General features: G+C 36.4%; 1 long non-coding RNA gene and 1 pseudogene across 2 annotated transcripts; both read right to left on the bottom strand.

Annotated features, from left to right (window-relative positions):
• Nucleotides 1-694: 694 nt before the first annotated feature.
• On the bottom strand, nt 695-6,020 carry LOC113037730 (fibrinogen gamma chain-like; annotated as a pseudogene).
• An 865-nt stretch (nt 6,021-6,885) lies between these two features.
• On the bottom strand, nt 6,886-8,849 carry LOC113121264 (uncharacterized). Of its 2 annotated transcripts, none has more exons than XR_003294699.1 (5): nt 8,720-8,849; nt 8,414-8,487; nt 8,221-8,312; nt 8,038-8,130; nt 6,886-7,776 (listed from the first exon to the last, which is right to left on the bottom strand). It is a non-coding gene; the product is annotated as an uncharacterized LOC113121264 (long non-coding RNA). The 2 variants fall into 2 exon arrangements; XR_003294698.1 differs by having other exon boundaries at nt 8,669-8,824.
• Between the last annotated feature and the right edge of the window lie 764 nt (nt 8,850-9,613).

The following is a 9,613-nucleotide window of genomic DNA, read 5'->3' as shown; positions in this document are numbered from 1 at the left end:
AAAATAACTTTTTATTATAATAATGTTTCTCACTTCTATTTGACTACTTTGATCTATCAGATTGTAAGGAATTGTGCTAGTGGGCAAATAAAAGGCATGAAATAGAATTAATACCTTTTCTTTATTTATTTTTGTAACCAGATGATTTTAGAACTTTTATTTTTTTCCCTTTTTGGGCTTTTTATTTTTATTATTATTATTTTTTTTAGTTTATTTTTGTTAAAGTGTATTACAAAAATGAGCACTGGGATTTATTTAACTTATTGGAATTTCATTAATTTACTTACTATAGATTTTATGATGTTAGCTGGTTGAAGTTATGCATAATTTATTACTATAGTTATTTCTAAATGTAACCTGTGTAACAAGTAAACATTAAAATAAAGTGTTACCCAGTTTACCCAATTTATGAAGGTCTCATTACCAGTTCTCACAATAATTAAGTAAAGAAGACTACAGAATACCTTTTAGTTACAAAAGACAGGGAATTTTATTCATTCCGTGACAATGCAATATGTAAGACCAGTTGCAGTATAAGTAAGTTGATCATTAAAAAAATAAATAAAAAAAGACCCAATAAATTTTCCATAATGAATAGGCGTAAAATGGAAAATACCAGAAAAAAATGCCTTGCCCATGTCATGTACTTTTAGCTTCAAAATAACAAAATGATAGCTCAGAACAATGTGGGGAGCTTTGGTGAGGTCTTTATATGTCTCCCAGGCCTCCAAACTGCTTGGCACCACTATGCTGACCATCGGTTGATATTCTGTTGATGGGAATGATCTTCATGGTGGTCTCCTTCAGAGAATACCAGCGACTGTGCCATGTGGCCTAGATAATGCCATTGTCATATCCATTCTGTGTGTCCTTCTCTGTGTACTTGCCACCTGTGAAGACAGAAATAATACATCAGCAAAGAGACTCCTGCATGTATAGTACACTATCAGATACAAAAGCTGTCATTGGGGCAGTACCTTTTCAAAAGGTACACTTTGCACCTTTTAGGTACTAATATGGACTGTTTAGGTACAAAGGAGTGCCTTTTGAAATGGTACCACCCCAGTGACAGCTTTTGTACCTTTTTTTTCTGAGAGTGTATAGACTGAATTTGTGAAGTCAGAATAGCTTACCCTGGTAGTATTTTCCGTTAAGATTAGCAGCATGGCAGCGGTTCATCCACCAGCCAGACCCTTCCTGGAAGTCACAGTTTTCATGGAACTTGTCGTTGTCTTTGTCAGGTGTACTGAACTGTATGCCATTGTGAGATGTGTAGAATTTGTCACTGGGATCATCACCAAAGTCATAACCATCAAAGGCATCACCAGCATCTCCACCAAAGTAATAAGAATAGGTCAAATGGTATGAATCAATTTCTGGTCCAAGTTTGAAAGTGGCATAGTCGGCATACCTAAGAAACAAGTTTAACAACATAAATTTAAGACAAACACTCCTGTTGATTGAGGTGCGCCCTGATGTTCAGCAGCATGTTTGATCTGACTGAAAATGTTATGCATTGTGAATTGGTAAGAATTAATTTTGTTTGCAAAAAAACAAAGTTCTGTTTGGTGACTGCAGATAAGGAAAACTTCTGCTTTGGGACTTCATGGATAATTCTTGCTCAGGTTTAACACCAAACGCATCCTTGTAAGTCAAGCCATAGAGCATAGTGCTAGAAAAGCTAAAGTCATGGATTCCCAGTAAATATATTTACTCATGAGAAGTATAACTTTGAAACCAATGCAAGTCAGTTTGTATAAAAGTGTCTACCACAAGGGTGCCAAATCCTGTTCCTGAAAATCTATCTTTCTTTTCAATGCTAACCCTGTTTCAACAAACCTGTCTGTAATTGCAAGTCTGCAAGTGTTCCTGAAGATAATAATTAGTAGGTCCGGGTGCATTTGATTATGGTTGGAGATGCACTTTAGAGGAAGGAAGAGGATTGAGCACCCCTGGTCTACCAAGTGTGTGAACGTAAAAATAGGTGATTTGTGAGCTCCCTTTGTGAAATTAAAACCTAAAATGTACAATATTAGGCAGAAATGTGTGTGAGAGTAAGGAAATCAGTTTTCCATGGTTCATTACTTTTTGTTGCCGTCCCAATCGACCATCTCAATTCTCAGTACATAAGGCACACTTGACTGAACAGACAGCAGATGTATCTTCTTATTCCCCAGCCAGAACTCTGTTCTGTCATCTGGTGAGAGGTACCCAAAACCTTCCTTATACTGCATCCATTTTTGTTGAAGTCAACACTGCCATCACGTCTCTGAAAAACATACAATCAATTTTGATCAATAAAGCTGCAACACCTTTGTAATTGCTTCTACTCACACAGTTCTGAGCAGTTTTCGAACAGGTAGCATAACAAGGACGTTAAAGATCATAGTCAGTCTTTAGTGACACCTTGATGTCAGGGTAGTGAAGTTTACCTAAACAGCTCTTACTAGCTGGACTACATTATACTCACCCTCCCTAAACCCCACTCCCATCTGGGTCACGGCACCAACATAATGTTCTTACGTGCACTTGTCTGAGCAGGATTTAAGCTAGCATCAGCCAGCACAAGAGGCTTCTTTTTTTTCTTAGTAATGCACTGATACCAAAAAGGCTGATATGATAATTCTTTAATATTTTCATATTATTATTACTCTCGGATAAATGGCTAAATACAAATGAATGAATGAATGAATAAATAAATAAATGATTTGATAAAATACATTATTCAATTATTTATTAAAATGAAAACTACAATCAATTGTTTTAAAAACTTTTTTCAAAAATATATATTTATCTTACGTAAATATTTGATTGTTCTTCATGAGCTATATGTAAGGTCGCCTTTTAGACCAAGTTCACACATACTCTGTTTGCAGTGGATATACAGTCCATGTGTGCACCACTTGGTAAGCGGTGCAGAGGCAGCACAGACTACAGTCTACTAATGATCCATGGATGTTTACTACAAACACAATATTTATCCGTTATTTTGATTTCAAATCCAAACATTGTTACTTGAAATGCTTTTTTTAGCATTGTGATTCTTTTCTTACACAGTACAGTAATACAATATTTTATAGATGTGTTTAAACACAATAAATATAAGAAACTCAAGAAAGCAAGTGGCATGCTTGCTCAAGCAAGTGGCATACTGTTTAAACTACTTCTTTAATGTTATCACAACCATTAAAACTTACCTTTGACAGAAACAGTCAGCTCTACTGACTTTTATTTTGCATTTAAATCTTCATTACAACCAATCCTGTGGTTCATGATTTTTTTTCCCTTTCCTCCACGAGTGCCATCTATGATTGCCTTGTTTATCGAAAAGTGCTCCATTCCTTTAAAACTAGACCAAAAGCCATGTTGACTGAGAAACACAGTAGACTTTAACAGAGTGGGGGAACTATGATGTCACTTCGTATGTGGATAAGTTGTTAGCATGACATGGATTATCGCAAAAAAAAAAACTCTGTGTTCAACCATAGTTCATGAAACTTATTTGTCCATCAAAATAATCTTCACAAAATAATATAACTTTGATTAATTTTGCCTAAATAAATGCGCCAGAACTTTAAAAGCTAAACCTATAACAAGGCTATAACAAACTGCAGCACCACTGTTGCTCGCCTTCAGCATCACCACGCTTCCCACAACTTTTCAAACTTATTTTTAATGTGTTCAGTGAAAAGGGTTTACTCTGAATATTAATTTTAATCCATGCTACATGAACCTTTTCATATAAACTGGAATAAATACAAATATAGAGCCAAACTAAAACTGAAATGAGACATTAATAATAAATAGTATAGTGAATAAATTAAATGATCATAAATAAAGGACATATGAAAGCACATACTTCTGTAAATGTCGAAATAAGGTGCATTAAAAGTCAATAAAACATTGCTAATATGAATATTTTAATTAAAATCGTGTCTCCATGTACTATTCAGTAAAATTCTAATGCATTTAATCTAATGTACTAAATAACAGCAGAGTGAGCATGTTTTTGGATTTGGTGTTATGTGTGTGTGCTGCGAGTGTGCATGAGTGCACATCTCCAGGAGAATGTGCCAGTGCTGGACAGTTAAACACTGGCAAGAATTAAAAATAAATTGCACTTTATTAACTTTAGTGACGATGCAACACTGTTTCGATTGTGCAAGTGACAATTGTGTCAACTGTGAAGCGTGCAGCTTGCTTATAGTGCAGACACTATGTGATTTGAAGTGAAGCCATTATAAAGAGAGAGCATGTGCGGTTGTTCACATTGCATTGTTTGTGAAATGATGTCTAACAGAAAGTTTATAAGTAACTTTATGAGTAATTTAATGAAGAAATATGAATTATACCTCACCTTCAGCATTATAATTATTTCACCTGTGCCAGAAAAAGACTTAGAAGATGCCTGTGACTGTCTGAATCTCCACAGTGTCTTTGCAGGGCTCTTTGCACATCTGGTCCAGCTGGACAGACATCTGCTTCAAATCGGTTATTCTTTTCTCATTAGCCTGTAGGATTGACTGCAGTTGACTGGGGAGGAAAAAATAAAACAATAATATATTAAACTAGAAGGTACATTTCCTGAAGAAAATGTGAGTGGTGCTTGCAGTGGCAAAACTCGCCCCTCTGTTGCTAAGGTACTCTTGATAGTTGCTAAGGTGTTACTATGCGGTTGCCATAGGACACATTTGTTGATTGCTATGGCGGTTGCTAGGGTATTTGGGGTGGTTTCTAGGGTGTTGCTATGCGGTTGCTATTGCTATTTTTTGTGGCGTTCAAGGACAGAAATATCACTTACAAAACATTTATTTTATTTTATTTTAATACAATAAATAATAAAACAAGATGTTACAAATAAAGTACAGCATAAGCAAATCATGCAGTGACTGTGGCAACTTTAATATTTAAAAGAATACCTCAGCGAATTTATTGCTATCCATGTTCAAACTGATTGTATTTGATGAATATATGATTGACCTGAAGAATAAAAACTATACCATACACTTGAACAATTGAGCTACGTTTATTATTTTATTATTATGTATTATAAATATGACAAATACCCGCAGATAGAGCCAACGGCCTGGTGATATTTCATTTTACAGCTCGATTCAACGTCGTTTAAAAATGTATTTAGTTTGAATATTTAGAGCTGGGCAAAATCAGAGGGCCTTTTATTTTGAAATCGCGATGCATAGAGGTACGTTGTTGTATTCTCCTGTGTTTGCAACGTCTATGGTTTGCAAAGATGATTTACGTTACGAATCTAGTGAGGTAACCCACAAACACACACACACAGACCCCCACCCTTCCCAGATAAACATTGAGCAGCCCCACACAGTACAGTATATGCAAGTTTGTGGACCGAGCTGCAGAGATGGAGACGCGCTCTTCGCTTGTAAATTATAACAGTGCAATACAAAGGGAGTCAAAATTTGCGTGCGTTCCCAAATGAAACCCAACAAACAGCACATGCAATAAAAGGTTTTACCACAAACTCAACTTCATTCCAATATCGCGAGACTGCTTCTCACCTGTAGGAGTAGTATCGCGAGATCTCGTGAGCTCCCAAAAGTCAGGTGAAATGGCTATTTAACACGCGCTGCATTGTTCATTTTGCGTGAAAATGTTTTTATCCAAACCAAAAATGAACAGTAATTTCATACATTCCTTTTAAAAATTCAAGTATTTTTCAAGGACCTTTAATATGGCTGTTTTCAGGGTTTTTAAATGTCAAAAACTCAATATTTTATAAAGTACTAAATTTAAATACTATTTGCCTGAATCAAAAAGACCAACTTTTACCTAAACTGCTTACATTTTCAGTGAATTGTAAAGCTTTGCCACACCGTAGCATACGGTCAGATATATCTGCTTTATTACCGATTTTCATTTACCATAAAGTTTTAACACATTTTTTAGATAAAGTAGTATTGATTGCCAGCCACAGCTTTGTGAAGTGGGCTGAGAGTTGGTCACCTGGGGGTCAAACCTGCAGTGGATCTTCTGAGCTTCATGACGGAGGACCTTTCTGTACTCCAGACACTTACCAACACCACAGTGGTGGACTGTTTATTTACAATAAACAGGTGGGATGGGATTCATTTGCCAGACCAGAGAAATTAATAAAAATTAAAAATTAAAAACTTGTGTAAGTGCTGTTAATTTACTGTCATGGCAACCAAGTTTTATCAACAGTATTCAAATATTTAGGCTGACATTTTAAGTCTTTCTAATGATACTCATCCAGATCAAGTAAGTGTGATCTTAGCAGGTTTGGAGGTAAAACAAAGTTTGCTTATTGGATTATGATAAAAAATAACAAATATTTACACACAAAGTCTTCATGCATAGAAGAATACAAACCTTATTTAAAAGTTTAACCATCTTATTGTACCATCTGTGAATATACCATTCAATAAAGCAAACATGCAGGATTAGCCAATTCACCTAAAATGTTTAAGAATCTATCCCCGAGCCCAGCCACAGCTAGATCCTGTAGCTTTTAATTCACTACTATTAAATATTCTTTGTCAAATGAAAATTTCTGGACACCATAAGGTTATTAAACATTTTTGCAATCCTTAGTCCTGACATGAAATATTTAAGTGAAAAATAAAAAAAATATGTTAACAGTGAAAATATGCAGAGACATATTGTGGCCTTGATTTAAAAAAAAAAAAAAGAAAAAAAAAAAGTATAAAATAGTTTCTGGAAACAGCGTACCTAGAGTAAGCAAGGTTTGGGTCAATCTACGGAGAGTATATGTGACTGTAAGTTAACCTTGCTTTCTGGAAAACCCCCTGGACCTTCTGTGAAGTTCAGAAGAACACATTAAATGTGCCATTGAAGAAGATACAATAAAGACAAAAACACTTGATGTGCCAATTCAACCAAAATGTTTATTAAAAGTATTAGAAAACACCTGTTGTGCCAAATCCCACCCTATAATGTTGCACTAGCTCACATATAAATATTATTTTATCTTCATATTAAAATTATCGAATTATGAAAATAAAAAAGAAATATCTTACTGTTACAATAGTAAAAAATTTAAAATCAAGTTTCTATTTTGGCAGAATAGTGGTGAAAGTGTTTGAATTATTCTATTAATGAAGTGAACCTTGTGCATGTTGCATTTAAAGCCATTGTAAAATACTCACATTACTGTCCATGATTGCGTCGATTACTGCACAAGTGTTTATAAAGGGCATAAGGCCATACATAAGCCCTGTGATTTCAGAAAACAGCAACACCCCTTAGCAGTTCTGAAAGCACTGTTAATCACAGCATCACAGGGCTTACTGCTTTACCGTAAGTGACTAAGCCATAACATGATTTCATTTTTAGTCGTTTAAATTTCTATGATTTAATTAATAAAAAATTCATCGAGTCGCAAACTGTTGTTTTGGAAACCCTGGTCGGCAGGGACGCGAGAGGGACACAGGATTTGACACAACACCCCCAGTGAGCAAGCCAGTGGCGACGGTGGCAAGGAAAAAACTCTTAAGGAGATAAAAAACCTTGAGAGGAACCAGACTCATCAGGGGGAACCCATCCTCCTCAGGCATGGCGTACACATTATAAAAACATTATTATTCAAACTAATATATGAAACAGTAAACTGAGACCAATTATTTAATATAATAAGATAATTTAAAAATATATATTAATATTAATTAATTGATCATCTAATGATTCAGTGCAATTGGGTATTGAAGCATCTTCCGCCATCTAGCCGCTGGATCTGTCATGGCAAACAGGCTGGACACCCTGAGGTAGAGGAGGTAAAACAGATATGATCATGTTAGTGAATTGAATAAAAAAAAATTCATTCTGCAAGACTTACAGAGCATAAACTTTCAGGTCAGATGTATGTCTTGCAAGAGACATTTCTGCTCTCTCACTTCTGAGGACCATCATACACTTTAAAATCTAAGCGTTCACATCAAAGCTCGTGCCTCTGAACAAACACACTGTATGATAAAGTGCACTGAAACACTAGACCTTTCCAGTATTATTGACAAACTTTACCTCAGTGCTTAAATGTTCTTCTTCCGCTGCTTCTTTGGTCTTCAGCATTGTCTTCAACTCCAAACACATCTGGTCCCGTCCTCTGGCAATGAACTTAATAAATGAATAATAGGATCACTGCACACACACTTAGTAATAAACTAAAAAATAATAATAAACATAATTAAGTAAACTAAAACTTACTGAAAGAAATTAGCCCATAAGCTGGTATCCAGCTCATCATCATCAGTGGAGAAGCACACTTGATCTTCTCAGACATTCTGACTCGCCGGTTCCTGAAAAACATCAAAATGAAAATTAGTTTACAATATTCCTTTAAAATGTGGTTATCACATGCAGTAGCACAGTGACTGAAGTGACATCTTTTAACACTTACCTTTAGATGGTATATTGCACACTCAATATCCAGTGTTGGAGAGGACTGCTATGGTCTCCAAAATCTTCCTGCAACTTTACAGAAGAGCACATATCAATATTAGAATAGCAGAGGACTGCAAATAATATATCCAGTACACATCGTACAGATTGAACACAACATTTGAAACAAATGTTACGTTAGGGTAAAAAACAAATACATCACAACAGTGTCTTAATACTTCTCACTTAACCTTACTGTCTTTTAATGACTTACTGCTGCTGTTGCTCTCACTGTCTGTGTCTTCCCTGGAGTTATTACACTAACCCTGACTGCGTCCTGTATTCTGCTGCCTTCACTTCCTGTCCTGTCTGGAGCTGCCACACTACTCCTTCGTCCTTCCTGCTGCTGTACTCTAGGTAACTCAGGGACACAACACCTTTATATTACCACGGACAACACAATATAACCGCAACGTCACTGCCGTCGATAAAGGAGGTTAAATGGAACCTCAGTTCAATATGGCTTAAGGCCAAGACACCACTCATACAGAAGCCACTGGGGAACTAAGGCTGGTGTTGCCCCACTGTTGTCGTTAATGCTGATTCAGTGGCCCCAGTGACCTGGTATAGCGGGCAATTCACCTATGGAAAAAAACGCAATACACAGTACACAGGATTGTGGTAACTGTGGTAGGTCTCTAACACGCCCGATTGATGACAGAAGTCCGGATTTGAAATGTAGATGTGGTCAAGTAGTGTGTGCTTTTCCGTCGTCGCTGATGTAATCAGTTGCGTGTATCCTCGAGATTGAAACAACTCCAGAATAGGTTTTTTTCCAGGGTGTAAGAGGTCCTCGTTGAAATCTCCACAGATGATGACGAGATCGTTGTGTGTGAGGTCCAGGTAATCCAGCATACTGTTCAGGTTGGTCAAGAAATCTCCAACACTGTATTGTGGAGGCCTATACACAGCTACGACTGCTGCTTTTATTGGGGAATCCAACTTGATCACAGCAAACTCCAGATCAGTCACATTTTGTATATATTGCCTGGGCTGAGTTGGAATGTGCTCCTTGCAATATATTGCGACTCCACCTCCATTTTTCCTTCCAAGTTCTTGATGTGTGGAGTAGGAGACATGCCTGTTGCGTGTGAACAAGTTGTATCCTTCCAATTGGAGATCCGAAGTGGACGATCCAGTCAGGTGCGTTTCTGTTAAA

The sequence above is a fragment of the Carassius auratus genome, chromosome 20 (genome assembly GCF_003368295.1).
Source record: "Carassius auratus strain Wakin chromosome 20, ASM336829v1, whole genome shotgun sequence".
NCBI classification, from domain to species: domain Eukaryota; kingdom Metazoa; phylum Chordata; class Actinopteri; order Cypriniformes; family Cyprinidae; genus Carassius; species Carassius auratus.
This window is presented reverse-complemented; position numbering and strand designations above follow the sequence as displayed.